The sequence below is a fragment of the Ctenocephalides felis genome, unplaced genomic scaffold, assembly GCF_003426905.1.
Source record: "Ctenocephalides felis isolate EL2017-DRISC unplaced genomic scaffold, ASM342690v1 CF-g0.4_SCAFFOLD_03570, whole genome shotgun sequence".
In the NCBI taxonomy this organism is placed as follows: domain Eukaryota; kingdom Metazoa; phylum Arthropoda; class Insecta; order Siphonaptera; family Pulicidae; genus Ctenocephalides; species Ctenocephalides felis.
In genome coordinates this window covers 26,492,650-26,508,890 of record NW_020539724.1, presented here as the reverse complement: position 1 = coordinate 26,508,890, position 16,241 = coordinate 26,492,650, and positions in this window count along the sequence as shown.

The following is a 16,241-nucleotide window of genomic DNA, read 5'->3' as shown; positions in this document are numbered from 1 at the left end:
TCTCAATTTTGGTAGATTAAGTCAATTATTACACATTTTGAGAAGTTTATACAACCTTGGCAAATGCCACTTTCGACTAGATGTTTTTAACTACGTGCCTTTTCCGAAAGCAACCCGATTGTTGATCTACCTCTACTTGTTGAATTTTTATATTAGAATTTCTTTCCTAGTGATGATTTTTAATTTTATCATCAATATATTCAATTAAAAGAGTGCGCGTAAGAATCACACGCGATAGAAGTAAAACTTATTTGCTACTGTACAAAGTAGCAATTTTAAGTTAAGTAAAAATAAATACATGATATAACAATTTTGAATAATGTTTATTAGTAATATGGTAACACTGATGATGCACACATTTTTTAATGTCAACTATTATACACATTTATATAATGATAAATTAAAAATTATATATTTATAATAGCATTAAAAATATGTATAATATTTAAAAACAATAATGTAATTAAAGTCATACTTCAAATATAACATGATCGGTTTGTCATTGTATTTAGCATTTAGAAATAAACCTTGGTTAGAGAAATGAAGTAATTGCTCATTAATAACATCTATAATATTCTTCCACACAGTGGATCATGCCAAATAACGCCTAAACAAATATTGTTTTCGCAACTTCACTTATCATGTAATTGTGTTTGAAGATCTTCATGTTATTAAATATAACATACATTCATTGCTTGCTTGTATCTTTTTTACTTTTTAGCTGGCGATATAATCTCATTCTTTGAACAGCTGTAATATCTGTCTTGCCTAAGAATATTTTCCATTTTAATAACTTCAAAGGTTCATAGAAACTACGAATAATATAGAAATAATTTTTAATCAATAAACTTACGTTTAGTGCAAATGTTTAATTTGTTTTATAATTTTCAAGGATTAGGGTAAAATATTCTTCTGATTCAGGCATTTTTCATTAAATAAACATTTATACTAAATTGTAACTTTAAAATGTTTATTTTTCTATGCCGATTTCCTTATTGATATCGGTACGCATACAGCTTTGATGCCGGTACGCATACAACGACTGATCTCTATTCACATGCACGACCACTAATCACAATCGACCCATATAGAAATGATATCATCGAGAGCGAATGAAGAATCATTGGCATTCAACTCTGCCGTAACGCACTTCCGTTGCGTTTGTACGAATTTACACCCAAGTCGTTTTACTTCAAAAACACCTGTTTTTTCGCGGAATTTTTTTTCAAAATTAAATTGAAAATTCAAAAGATGAACAAGTTCAAAAGTAATTACATGTTAACTGATGAGAGCTAAAAAACGTTACTTAAAAATAAATGTGTAACTATCACTTACAAAAAGATATGAATTATTTATTAAAAATCGCAAATGAAATGTTGCAACACTTGAGCAGAGACGATATGAACTCTATGGAACAAAATCACTATCACATCATTGCATTAACTTTTTTCATTTTATATTCAATGTATTGCATTTTTTGCTTTTTTTGTATTTTTTTTTGCTTATATCAATTTTGTAAATAAGACATTAAAGTCTTGATTAACAAAAATAAATTGTAACAGAAAAAAAAAAAAAAACATCATTGCATTGATAGAAAAATACAAAACTCAGTGGAGCGTATGGCATCGTGCCTTACGACAAATTTCTGGAACTTTCCGTACCAAAATTTTTTTTTTTTAAAGATTAACATTTTTGAAAAAAAATTTACTTTGAAAAATTTAGATTTTTGAATAATTTTTTGGAAAAAAGAATTTTGGAAAAAATGTTTTCTTTATTTTGAAATATTTTGGAAGTTCTGAACTTTTTTTCAAAGTACTGCCTTAACTGCATAGAGACGAAATATCGAAGCGCGTAAACGCCGCGTCGCCGTGTAACAGATAAACATTGGTACGGAATCCTATGAATGTAAACAAAATTCATACTTATTGTTTAAATCTCTATAAAATATCAGATAATTTGATGTGCATTTGTCTAATGATCAGTTCTGGCCGTCAAATGGCATTTTTTCAGTTTTTTCACTAGATCCACGAAACCGTTAGACTTGCCCTCATGAAAATTTAATCAGTTGTTCATATTATCAATACAAGAAAATGTTTTTGGCACTTTTTGGCCCGTACCTTCGAAACGGCTAGACCTGCCTATGCCAAAAACTAATCAGCACGTCTCCTCCATCAACAGCAATCGAATGGTTTTTGAATAATTGAAATCGGTTGAACCGTGTTACCGAAATCGCCAACGAAAATTTGTAACCGCGCATACACACACATACAACCATTTTTTCTAAGGTATGCCAAGATGTTCAGAAACCTCTAAAACGTAAAGATATATAAAAAATTTCATTTTCGCTTTTTTGCGATTACTATAACTTACCCTACGGGAAGTTAATTATTGGAAATTCATCATAACATTTCAGGTCTGATGAGTGATTATATTCAGAATCCAAATGATGCATCATAGTTAATTTAAAGCAAAAGATTGTTTCAACAGCAAAGCAATAATTCCATCTACAATGTCAATTGGACCTTACATCATAATATTTAATCAACAATAACTTTAATGATGAATACATACATAGGCACGCAGTTCTGAATGATTTACGTATTATTATCAGACTAATAAATTATATCGGCCGCATATTGTTCGAACGAAAGAAGTGACAAGATTTTGCGATCAATTAAATGGTAAAACAAGTAGCGCGGCGCGTGATGGAAAATTATTCTCATAATATAAATTATAATGTGCCTGTGCGTGTGTGAGTTTTATTTTAATTCATACTCTTATTATCAGTGGCGGTAAAACACAGTTTTGATATAACAAATTCATTAGGTGCATAGTTAAAGTAACTAACGTTTGTTTAATATCCTAATTTCTCAGATAAGGTGGTTTACGTGCTGTGATAAACTGACAAGATAAATTAATTTGTAATATTTTGGAAAATAATACTGCAGCATTGAAAAACATATTAAATTTTGCGTTTTTACATAAAATATAAATTTATAGATTACCATAAACTTAATTGATTTTTGAAGTAAAATTTCTTTAGGCGCGACTAGGGCGTAAATCCGTACAAATACAACGGAAGTGCGTTACAGCAGATAAGATAAGATAAGAGACGAGTGCCAAAGATTCGTCATTCGCTCTCGATGATATCATTACTATATGGGTCGATTGTGATTTGTCGTCGCGTATGTGAACAGAGATCTGTTGTTGTATGCGTACCGGCGTCAACGTTGTATGCGTACCGATATCAACAAGGAAATCGGCATAGATAAATAAACATTTTAAGGTTATATCGTAGTACAAATCTTGATTTAATGAAAAATGCCTGGATCAGAAGAATATTTTACCCTGTTCCTTGAAAATAATAAAACAAATTAAACATTTGTTCCGTGAACTAAACGTAAGTTTATTAATTAGAAATTATTTCTATATTATTCGTAGTTTCTATAAATCTTTGAAGTTATTAAAATGGTAAATATTTTTAGGCAAGATAGATATTACAGCTGTTCAAAGAATGAGATTATATCGCCAGCGAAAAAGTAAAAAAAAATACAAGCTGTCAATAAATGTATGTTAATTTTAATTACATGAAGTTCTTCAAACACAATTAATGTGAATTACAAAAGATAAGTGAAATTACAAAAACAATATTTGTTTAGGCATTGTTTAACATAATTTAATTTAATAATATATATATATATATAATAATTTAATAAATTCTTTAATATTTGTCCACTGTGTGAACAAATATTATAGAATTTATTAATCAGCAATTACTTCATTTCTCTAATGTAGGTTTATTTTAAAATGCTAATTACAATGAAAAACGATCATGTCATATATAAAGTATGACTTTAATAACATTATTGTTTTTAAATGTTAGACATATTTTTAAAGCGATTATAAGTATATAATTTATAATTTATCATTATATAAATGTGCATAATGGTTGACACTAATAAATGTGTGCACCACGAGTAAAAATTTTGATTTACTTGTTTTGAAACATTAAACACCTAATTACGTCAACCCGATCTTAATGGTGGGAAGTATGCAAAAAGGACAGAAAAATTTAAGTATATCCGTTCAAATCAAATTTATATCCAATTAAGTTTTTTATAAAAAAAAGTTGTTTAATGTTCTTCCTGCTGACAATTCTATTTATGATGATATGCAGGGTGTCCCAGACCATGAAGTCAAACCAAAATGGGGTCATAGTATCGACCTTAACTGTCCTAAAAATAACATAAAACTAGTGGTGTATGACATCGTGTCTTAAGGCCAATTGCTGGAACTTCCCGTACCGTAACAAAATGTTCGAGGAATATTAAATGTTTTCAAATATATTATTATAAATACTGTAACATTGTATAATATTTAAACTGAACTGAATCACAAAATCATAAATATTTATTTAAAATATATAAGTGAGCTTTAAAACTTTAGCCAAAATTAAAATTGAAATCTGAATTATTTTCGATATACAAACAAAAATTGAATGAATTTTTTTTTTCCAACAGCAATTGTTTTGTCAACACAGGCATTTTTTTGAATCATTCAATTCGGATGCTTATTTCTCTCAAAAACTGCCATTTTTTGTATATTTAGCTCTGTATCTTCAAAATGGCTGGTCCTGCCTTTGCAAAAAACTAATAGCAATTTCTCCCGATCATTACTAATTGAATGTTTTTTAGATCATTCAAATCGAAAACTCCGTTCTCTCGATTTCTATTTTCTGCACTCTTTGCTCTCTATCTCCGTAACGGCTGAACCTGCTTTTGCCAAAAACTAATCAGCATATCTCCCTATCAATAGGAATATAATGTTTTTTGAACCATTAAAATTCGTGCGCCCGTGAACGCAAAAATGAGAACACACAAAACATACACGCACGCACACACATCCATTTTTTTTTTGAGGTATGCCAAAATGTTCAGAAACCTTCAAAACTTCGAGAAATACAAAAATTTTCTTTTTCGATTTTTGGCCCATTACTATAAATACCCTACGGAAAGTTAATAAATTATCACACATTTTTTGTAAATTATAAAAAAAGGCCTTCTAGTCGTTACCCCTGTTTTAATAAGCCTCACACTTACCTACCTTCTAAGATAGCTTTCTGAAATAATCGATTTTTTGTATTATTGATTGCATACAGTTCCCAGTTAACATTCTTTAATTAATTTTTTTCGCTTGTACTATTATCATTAGTTTTAATTCGTACTACAACCATTTATCAGAAAGCAGAATAATCACCCCAAATTACTGACGTAAGCAATTTATTTGAGCCTGCAAAGCACCCGCAAAAAATAGCACTTACTTCTTTATATACTTTTTACTTCATACGATTGTACGCCGTTCATATCAAAGTAAATAAAGTGAGCTATTATTATATAGCAATTGTGTTCTTTCTGAGAGATTTTCTGATATATTACATTTGGTCTAATCACTTGATCTAAATGTTTATGCAAAGAAAATGATTATTGTGTTGATATTTTGTGCAAAAATGTTTATCAACTATTCATTAATATAATGAAAATTTTACGAAGCGAATAGAGAAATCAGATTTACAATGAGCAAAGTGACTAAAAAGTTACTGCTCGAACGACTATGCAGACACATAAGACGCAACAAAATCCTACCAGACACCCAATATGGATTTAAAAAACTAAACTCTGCACCACACCCATTGACACAACTAATTCAAAATACCGTACTTAGCTTCAACAGAAAAAACCATTGATTGGTGTTGCTCGACTTTGAGAAGGCGTTTGACACAATCAGAATGGATGGACTGGTACACAAACTCATAATCCTCAATTTTCCACAAAACACAATTTCACCGTGCAAATAGACAACACACATTCGACAGTTAAACAGGTGACGGCGGGTGTACCGCAAGGTTCAATCATAGGACCGTCACTATCTAGCGTCTACATCCATTACATTCTCATTGACGCCAACCCAATACTACTGGCATTCGCTGATGACACTGCCATTTCTACATCATCTAGATGACAGATCACAAAAATACAGAGACTCATAGATACATTGACAGACTAGGCAAATCAAAATAAACCCCCAGAAGACTGAAGCTATTTTGTTTACAAAGAGCTGTAAGTCTACTATATTGACTGACTTGGACAAAATCAAAATAATATACCACGAAGTTAAATGGTCCCAGAATCTCAAATACCGTGGAGTGACCTTGGACCGTAGGCAGAGCTTCAAGAAACATGCTAACATCAAAATTGGACAGACGTTTGGGATGGTAAATATTGTGCTGAGAACTCTATTGAACCATAACAGTCCGTTGAGCATGAACAACAAGCAAACACTTTACTTGACATTAACCCACAAAGACTATAGACTATACAAAATAAAGCTTCACAACTAGTTCTCAACAAATAAAGAGATCCACTGACGACACTATTACTCTACAAAATACATTCATGAACAGGCTTACGTACCGACAGTACTCGACCAAATAAAGAAGCTCACTGGGTCTTGTACCTAAAATGTAGGAATCACCACAAATTTAACATCCAAGTCCTGGGCCAAATACGTCGGACATAGTTTGGTATGGTAAACACTCCACGCCAAACTAAATCCTGATCGATCCTTAGCAATTGGAACATAATTTTTCATTATGAACGAATACATTTGTAATCCTTCTTTATTCTCAAACAAAGCAACAGTTACCAGCTAAATAAAATAACCTATAAATAAATTGATCAATTTCAATGTTAATTTCAATATCGCACAGTTGCAAACACTCGTTTATTTAAAGATAAAAAATTAAAAAATGTTGCATAATATTTATAAATAAGACGATGTAAGATTTCTAAGATATAATATGTGACGTTACTTAAATATTAATCAATTTTCTAATTCTTATAAGCAAATAAAATGTATTGTATATTCCAAATAGTGGTGCATAGCAATTTTCTGTAAAAGCATTTTTACACACCGTCTACTCAAGCAAAATGTTTTTTGAATGCCTCGCGATCGAGAAAAAAATATCCGCATGTTTTTCAATCATTCAAATCGGTTATTCCATACTGTCGAACATGTCGAGGACATTTCTTTTATCCACATAAGTCAACTTTAAAATGAAATATCTTAGTACGGAAACCAAAAAAATTGACACAAAATGTGTACACATTATTAAAATCTCTATAAAATATCTGATAATTTGATGTACACCTGTTTAATGATCATTTTTGACCGCGAAATGTTTTTTTTTACTCTTTTTTCTTGAAACGTCTTAACCGCTGGAACGTCTTTCTGAATTATTTAAATCGGACGCTCCGTTCTGTCAAAAACCCCTTAATGCCCCGAATTTTTGGAACGGCTAGACCTTTCCCAAAAACTAATCAGCACGTCTCCTTATCAATACAAATCGAATGTTTTTTGAATCATTCGAATGGGTTGATCCATGTTCCCGAAATCGTCGAAAATTTGTACCCGCACACAAACACACAGACTGCTCCCGATTCTGTACATATTTGGACTGCGCCCGACGGAAGGCTAAAAACGGCGGGACCGATTTCAAAAATTTAAAAGACATTCGATGTATCTCGACGTGGACCATCGTTTGTCAGTTTTGTGCGACGATCGTCCGAGCCGTTTCTTTGTAATTTACACTAATGTGTTAAACTTTTAGCTCACAAATCAGAATCGATTTTAAAAAATCAAAAACTGTTCGAAAGATATTGGTTGGAAATGATACTGATTAGTTTCAGGTAAAGATTTCAGGAAAACCGTTTTCTTGTAATTAATTGTTGAAAAAAAATACCGATTTTAAGAAACTTTTTTTGACGATAGATATCTTGTTCTTATTACCTACTGATATATTATGGTCCTACGATAAGTACTAATTTAATTTCAATTTTCAAGTCAATTAGAAATGGCTCCGGAATTAGCAAAAAAGTAAATAAATGAAAACAAAATTTCTCTAGTTTTATAAAAATGTTACCATTCATTTAAATCATTGAATAATATCTAGAACTACGTACATAATTTTCGCAAACGTGCAGTATCTTCTTATAGCATATATTATAAGGTTTTAGTTTATGCACTAAACAGTTCTACGAAAATTGGTTGAATTATATAAATCAATTTTGGAACAATAAGCTACAATTTTAGGACATACAAGCACACGTGTCTATGCACTATAATTAATATAATGACAGATATTATAAATTTATTTGAGAAAATTCAATTGGAAATCGCAATGTTTAGATTTAATTGATAGCAAAAACTTGAATTTCGACATAAACAGTAGAAAATGTTATCTGAATATTTAAATCACAATTTCGGTTGATTAAGTCAATTATTACACCTATCGGGAAGTTTTTGCAACTCGCCTTAAGGCAAAATGCAATTTTCAAGTATTCAACTTTCAACGCTTTCCAAGAATTGAACTATCTGTCTATAAGCATAAGAAACTCTTGTACGTTTTTATTGTAATGTTTGAGTAAAATCATATACGTATTAAAAAAAAAACAAATGTATTTTGCAGTAAGTACAAGTAGATATAGCTCTCGTGATTTTCCTATACTACCTTGGGTACATCGTTGAATGCAAAACAGTTAACCTTACATGAAACGTTCATATTTTTTTATAAATTCTTCGTGAAAAATAAACCTACATGTTATGATATTGACTCGACATTAGAATTTAGTTTGTTTTGTTCTTCTAAATAAACTCGATATCAAAATATTTTTAGGTAAAATGAATATATTTATCAATATGATTTTCAAGAATACAACGTGCTTACGAAATGATATCGTAGGTAGCAATACGTTACATAAAAATTACCTACTCTATAAAATCTTAACTAAATTGTTAATAAAATATTTAAATTTTTGTTTTGTTAAAATTTATATTTCTCAAGTTTCATGCAGTTTACCAAAGATCAGTATGTGGTAAAGTTCTATAAAATAAAATTTCAAACTAGTGGTGTATGGCATCGTGCCTTAAAGCAAATTGCTGGAACATGATTTCAAATGGATTATTAACTTCCCCAAGGAGATGTTTCGGGGGAAGTCCCATAACGCCGGACGGCACTAAACACCGGGCACTCTATTTAACACGTATTATTTAAGCGAGTATAAATCTTTTCATTTCAAAATACAAGTGAAAGGGGCACAGGGGGCACAGGGGGCACACAGGTGCAGAATCTCGCGACAAGCCTGTGACGCACACGGCCACGGCGAGAGCAACCCTTTCCTGTTTTTGGCGCAAAATCCACGGCATCACCTAAATATTAATGGAAGTAATTCTAGCATATTTATGCATTTACATTTGAGTAAAGCAAAGATAAAAGTTGTACTTGATTGTTGTCCGTAAAATGGTAGAATATTATTAGATGTTTTAACCAATTTTAGTAGGTGCCACCAAATAAACGAAAATGTCTGTCCTTTAGCACCGGGCACTAAGTCGTCTCTTAGTGCAGTAAACATATTGATATTTCTTGTGAGAATTTACGTAATTTATTCCAATTATTTCATTTTGTTCTGTATGATAGCTAACGGTCACTGCATACACAAATCTTCGTATTTCATAGTCAAAGAATGAAAATCTTATGATGAATGCTCCAGCTGAGAGCATCGGTGTGGCCCAGCCAAAAGGGTGAATAAATAGTGATTTTGTTGCAATGTCTCAGAATATTCAAAGGCACATGTGCAAACATTCCAAAGTGTGGAGATGACTACATATGCGATCAATGCAGGTTATTTTAAAATGTCCGGTACTAGGTGCCACTGTTTAAAATCAAATTTTTTGATACCAAAATTTGATTGATAGGATTAATTATTTTTTAACAAAGATTGCGCTTTTGTTAATTTAGTTTGATTCCTAACTTTGTTATCTAACATAAATCATAATTTAATAATCATTTCGTAAAATATTTTTTGATTTATTTATAAATAACTTCAGGTGTCCGCCACTAGGAGACTTGCCCCTATGTTTTCATAAAAAAATCCGATTCGCTAATTTCGTGTATGTGTGTGTGTGCGTGTAAACAGATTTTTTGCCGTAAATCAACGTTTTCTCAAAAACGGCTGGACCGATTTCAAAAATTTAAAAGCCAGTCGATGTATCTCGATGAGGACTAGGGTTTCTAAGTTTTGTGCGACGATCGGCCGAGCCGTTTCTTTGTAAATCGCAGAAAAGTGAAAAAATTTTCGTCTACGTTGTAGCCCGCAATTCTGAATCGATTTTGAAAATTCAAAAACTGTTTGAAAGATATTGGTTGGGAATCGACCTGATTAGTTTATGGTGAAGATCGGCCGGGCCATTTTCTTGTAATAAAGTGTTACAAATATTTTTTTCGACGATTTTTATAAATTTTTTTTGACGGTAGTTTGCTTAGTTTTATAGATCATACTAAAATATTACGGTCCTACGATAAGTCATTTAATTTAAAAAATTTGTCAAAGTTTGGAAAAATTAGTATCGTTTTTGGGCGTTTGTCAAAATTAGAACTTTCATTAACGTTTACTCAAAAACGCCTGAACCCATTTAAAAAATTTTTAAAGCCAATCCATGTCAATTGATGTGGATTATCTTTTCTCAGTTTTGTGCAGCGATCGATTTCATCCACATCTAAGCTCATGCCACCGAATCGATTTTAAACTAGTTGGTATTGATATTTTGCCTTGAGGCAAGTTACATGAACTTCCCGATATATGTAAATAATCGACTTAATCCATGATAGATAAATTAATTTATGAGTGGTTAGAAGTATTCGAAGTGGATTTATTACACATTATTGAAAATCGAACACGTCAACCCAGTCGCCGTATTTTTTAAAAGCAAATTGTCAAAAATCAATAATTTTAATAATTGAGCCAGGATTTCTTGTAGGACTTTAATTTTTTTCTATGTTGTTACTATTTTTCACTATGCACGACAAGTAGTTTAATTTTAAAAATGCATCAAAGTTGGAGAAAATGAGTAGTTTTTTTGACGTTTGTTCAAATTAAAATTAGACGATTTACTTCGTATAACGATAGAGTACTTGGTCTTAATGAACATACTAAACCATTAAAGTCCTACGGAAACTGGTTCATTTATAAAAATCATTGGTTTTTGAAAATCAAAATCAATCGCTTTCAAATATGTGTAATAAATTCACCCGGAATACTTTTAATCACTCATAAATTAATTTATTTTTTATTGACTAAGTCGATTATTTATACATATCGGGAAGTTCTTGTAACTTGCCTCAAGGCAAAATACCAATACCAACTTAAGTCTTGAGCAATATCATATGTGAAAAAATAATTTACAAATTACTGTTATGCTATAAAAGTTCAATAGAATACTAAATAAGTGGTGATAATGAATAGTGAAATGTTTCACACTTTCAACTTTTTTCTAAGCAAGAAGTCAAATTATGAATATCCAAAAATATCGATTATATTCCTGATGCGTGAACTGTTATATACGGATGACAAGATGATATATATTAAATTCATTTCTTTATAATTACATGTTCCAATGTGTCAAATAAAATAAATTAGAAAAGTGTCTGCACTCGTCGATCCTATTATGATAATAAATACTTGGTTGAGATGTGTGTATAAAAATCATGCATTGATTAAACGCACATAAGCTAAACCGTATTCGAATCACAATCTTTGTATTTACAGTAACACTTCCTCATCGAGATACATCGACTGGCATTTAAATTTTTGAAATCGGTTCAGCCGTTTTTGAAAAAACATTGATTTACGGCAAAAAATCATACACATACTTTTTTCCAAAATTGGTCTCATTCGATTCAGATTGGCTTGAAACGTCGGGAAAGTATATAATTAGCGAATCGAATTTTTTGATGAAAACATAAACTTCTCCTTCAGGAAGTTAATAACGTGCGCCCCATAAATATGAACAACAGCGAATATTATCTCTTTTTTTAACTTCCCGTATGGTAAGTTATAGTAATCGCAAAAAATCGAAAATAAAAATGTTTATACATCTTTACGTTTCAGAGGTTTCTGAACATTTTGGCATACCTTACAAGAAATTGATGTATGTGTACGTGTGTGTGCGTGAGCGTGTGTGTGTGTGCGGGTACAAATTTTCGTCGACGATTTCGGGAACACCGATCAACCGATTTGAATAATTTAAAAAACATTCGATTTTAAGCATAGGCAGGTCTAGCTGTTTCGAAGATACGGGGCAAAAAGAGGCAAAAATGGTAATTCAGCTTTTGAGAGAATGAAGCGTCCGATGTGAATAATTCAAAAAGCATTTTGCGTGAGTGCAAAGATGAGTAGACAGTGTGCAAAAAATGCTTTTACAGAAAATTTCGTAATTTTGAAAATTCTCAAAAAAAATTAATTTTCATCATCTAAATATTGAAAAATTTCAAAAAATATCAAAATTTAAAAAAGAACGATTTCATACAACAATTTGAGAATATTTTGAAATTTTCAAAAAAATAGAATATTTTCAAAAAATTTCAAATTCTCAAAATAATAAAAAACACGTTTTTCTTTTAAAAAAAAATCAAAATTTTGAAAATTCTAAATGATCAAAAAAATCAAATTAAAAAAAAAGAATATTTTTTTATAAACTTACACAAAGTTGTTCGTAGAATACGCTCGTCGCTCAATTTGTAAAGCACTTAAAAGTTTACATGTATTTATAATAAATAATCTATTTGAAGTTATTCAGACAATTATTAATTGTTTGGATACGGAAGTTCCAGCAATTTGCCTTAAAGCACGATGCCATGCGTCCCATTATTTAATAATTTAAATCGAAATTTTTAACTGTACAACAGAATACTTGGTAGACTTGTAGCGCATATAATAATGCTTCAGTATAATAACATTAATTAAATATATTGTTAAAGTAAAAATTATAAGTTTTAAACAGGTAATAACATTTCATTGTTTAATTTAACTTTTTCATAGTTTAAAGTAATCACAACTATGAATGGATAAAAAAGTTTAAAATGCCCTGAAAGAAATTCGTAATGAAGAAAGCGTTTTCAATTCTTGTGAAACACCTAAAATGCATAACTTTATACTTCAATATTATGCCTCAGATATATGAGAATTTTGCATTGCTGTAAACTCAGAATAAATATTTTTTTAAACTATTCTTAATGATTGTTAAGTTCGTGATTTGTTTCTTTAGAAATAAATATTACGGTCCAAGAACTACAGCCATTTCTTCATAAGAATAATACTAGGGGTTAATTAATATAAAAGTTGTATAATTTAATTTAAAACATAAAAATAATGCTATAAAGGATCTGAGTTTTCTCATATACATATGAAATAAATATTATTACTATACGTTTTATATATTATACGCATAATGTTTGTAGCGTTTCTGGGAAAACGCTTAGTTTAACAATAACATTGACTGAATAGTGCAATTGTAAATGTGTTACTAATTAGTTAGAGGAAGTTTAGTTTTTGGCAAAAGCAGCCCAGATGTGAGCTTTTAAAGTGGTTATATAAAAAACTGTTGAATCTCCCTTAAAATTAACATTACATTTTATAAAACAATTAAATAGCGTATAGTTAAAATTTAACATTAACCCTGGCGATCACTACCTAAAAAACTAACAACGAAAGAAAATACTTTTATTATGGTTTTTCAAAGATTACCGTTTATCTCCCGATAGCAAAGCCATGAGAATCAAGGTTATAGCTGGTTATACAACTTTTTCCCTCTACTTTCAAATATTGTTATTGAACAATGCTTAACTTTACTTTGAGATATCGGTGGTGGACCATATTAACCATATTAAAAATTAGTGGAAAATAAACATTAGTGAATTATATTTTATATTGCATTATCAAATGGTTTAATTTAATACAAAATTCCAGTGCTGACGCTTTTCATATTTTTCAATTTGTAGAGTAGTTTAATGAATCATGATGGATGTCTGACTTTGTCTACAATGTCTATGTAAGACTAATGAAAACGTGAGACTATGTAAACGTGATGTATATGTATATGTGACTATGTAACATAGTGAATCATTTTTTGATAAACTCCTTCTAATACTGGAACTGTTGATACATTTAATAGAATGCGAGCTTTATCTTCAATTTTCAAAATATTTAATTCCAGAGAGCAGAGAACTTGTAATTTTGTGTAATTTTACAGGTGCGTGTTGTCTGTTATAACTGGGAACAAGTTATTCGACAAAATGCCCCCCTTTGAGCGATTCCAAATTTAGTAGGTTCTTGACAAATAAAAAAGTAATATAATCTAGAAAATGTTTTATAAATACCAATTAGTATAAAATTATACAAATGAGCTCTTTAAGAGCACCAAGTTTGAGAAAAATATGATTTGCAACTGTTGCAGCAAAAGAGTGCTAAAACGCTAAAAAGTGCGTTTTCATATTAACATTTCAATAAACTTGATATTATGAGTTTTTAATATTACTTGCGGTCTGTTTCATAACTTGTGTATAAATAAAACTACAAACAAAACTACTTACTACAATTAAATAATATTCATCTAAAACATCCTATTAAATGTAATTGAACATCTGCCAAAATCATTTGACATTTGAAGTCATCGTCCTTTAAATTACGCTACGACAAAAAATTTCATATTAAAAAATGTAAAGATTCTACGCGGTTTTGAGATAATATCTCACCTTTTGCAATACCTATGGATTAGCACGATTTTCAAACTAAACTGGCCAAATCCGTACAGCCACTTTAACGTTTTACCATACATTTGGTCGACCTCTATTTTTATATATAAGAAGATATATATATATATATATATAATATATATATATATATTAGCATCGTTATCTTGATTTGAAAATAGATTTGAGGGTCCGCTAATGTGCGAAAACGTCAGTTGCACAAAATCGGCGAGGCAAGCGGTCATATGACTGATCATTATTTGGAACTTTGCACGTTTATTTGGATATTTTATATAAATATAAATTATAATTGGGTCGTACGTAAATTACATAAACAACAACCAAAATATAAATATAAAACAAATGTTTTAATTGTTGTAAAAATGCAACAACTATAGTTACGGTTCCAAATAAAATATTCAGTTTCATAATTCCATATGTAAGAAAAATCGATATCTTCTTTTTTTATGTAATATATGTACATGTGTTCGACTTTTACTAAACGAGATGTCGATACACATGGAATTAAAAAGTTATAAGAAAAGAATATTTTTGTCTACCACTTTCTAGAATTGATAAGCTGACTAAAACAACATTATTGTTATTAATCATCTCTAAAAAAGTTGGTTATATAAATTATTATTTAAGTTCCTTGACGTACTTCGTCATATAAAAACAATTTCCAAATATTTTATAGCAAATTAAATAAACTTGGAAACCGATAATAATAGATTCTGGTAAATCAGTGTTATGGGCCCAAATGTTTCCATTGTGATAATTACATATTTACAATCAACACTTGCATAGGTACGTTGTGTTATATGAAAATACTGACTACATTGATGATAGATTTCAATAACTAGTGGGGTGCATGGCATCGTGCCTTAAGGCAAATTGCTGGAACTTCCCGTACCGTAATTAAAAAATTGGTACGGAACCCAAAAAAAATTACGCAATAATGTGTATACATTTTAAAAATCTCTATAATATTTGATAATTTGATGTGCATAAGTCCAATAAACATTTTGTCCGGCAATTTTTTCTAACTTATTTTTATTGAGAGTTCATAACCGCTGGACCTGCCTTCCCAAAAATTAGTTGTCATCTTGTCAATAGAAATAAAATGTTTTTTGAATTATTAAAATCGGACGCTCCGTTCTCTTAAAATCTGAGTTACCGTTTTTGGCAATTTAGGCCCCGTATCTTCGGAACGGCTAGACCTGTCTTCGCCAAGTCGACGAAAATTTGTATCCGCACACATATACATGCCAAATGTTCAGAAACCTTATATAAAATTTTCATTTTCGATTTTTTTTTGCCATTACTATAACTTGCCCTACGGGAAGACAATGACTGCCCATTTTTGTATATTGCTGAAACTTTTACTGCTCCCGAACGTCTTCTATCACTCACTCTTCTACACTTTCTTCTATGATTCTTTGAATATAAATGAAACATAAGGAAACCAGTCATTGGCGTTGTTTTTGAATGACAAGACAATAACGTTTAAAGAGACCTCTCATAAGCATCACACACACCCTGACCAGAATTCACGAGGGATTTCGCGAACGGTCATCGATGATGATCAAACTCCAAATGA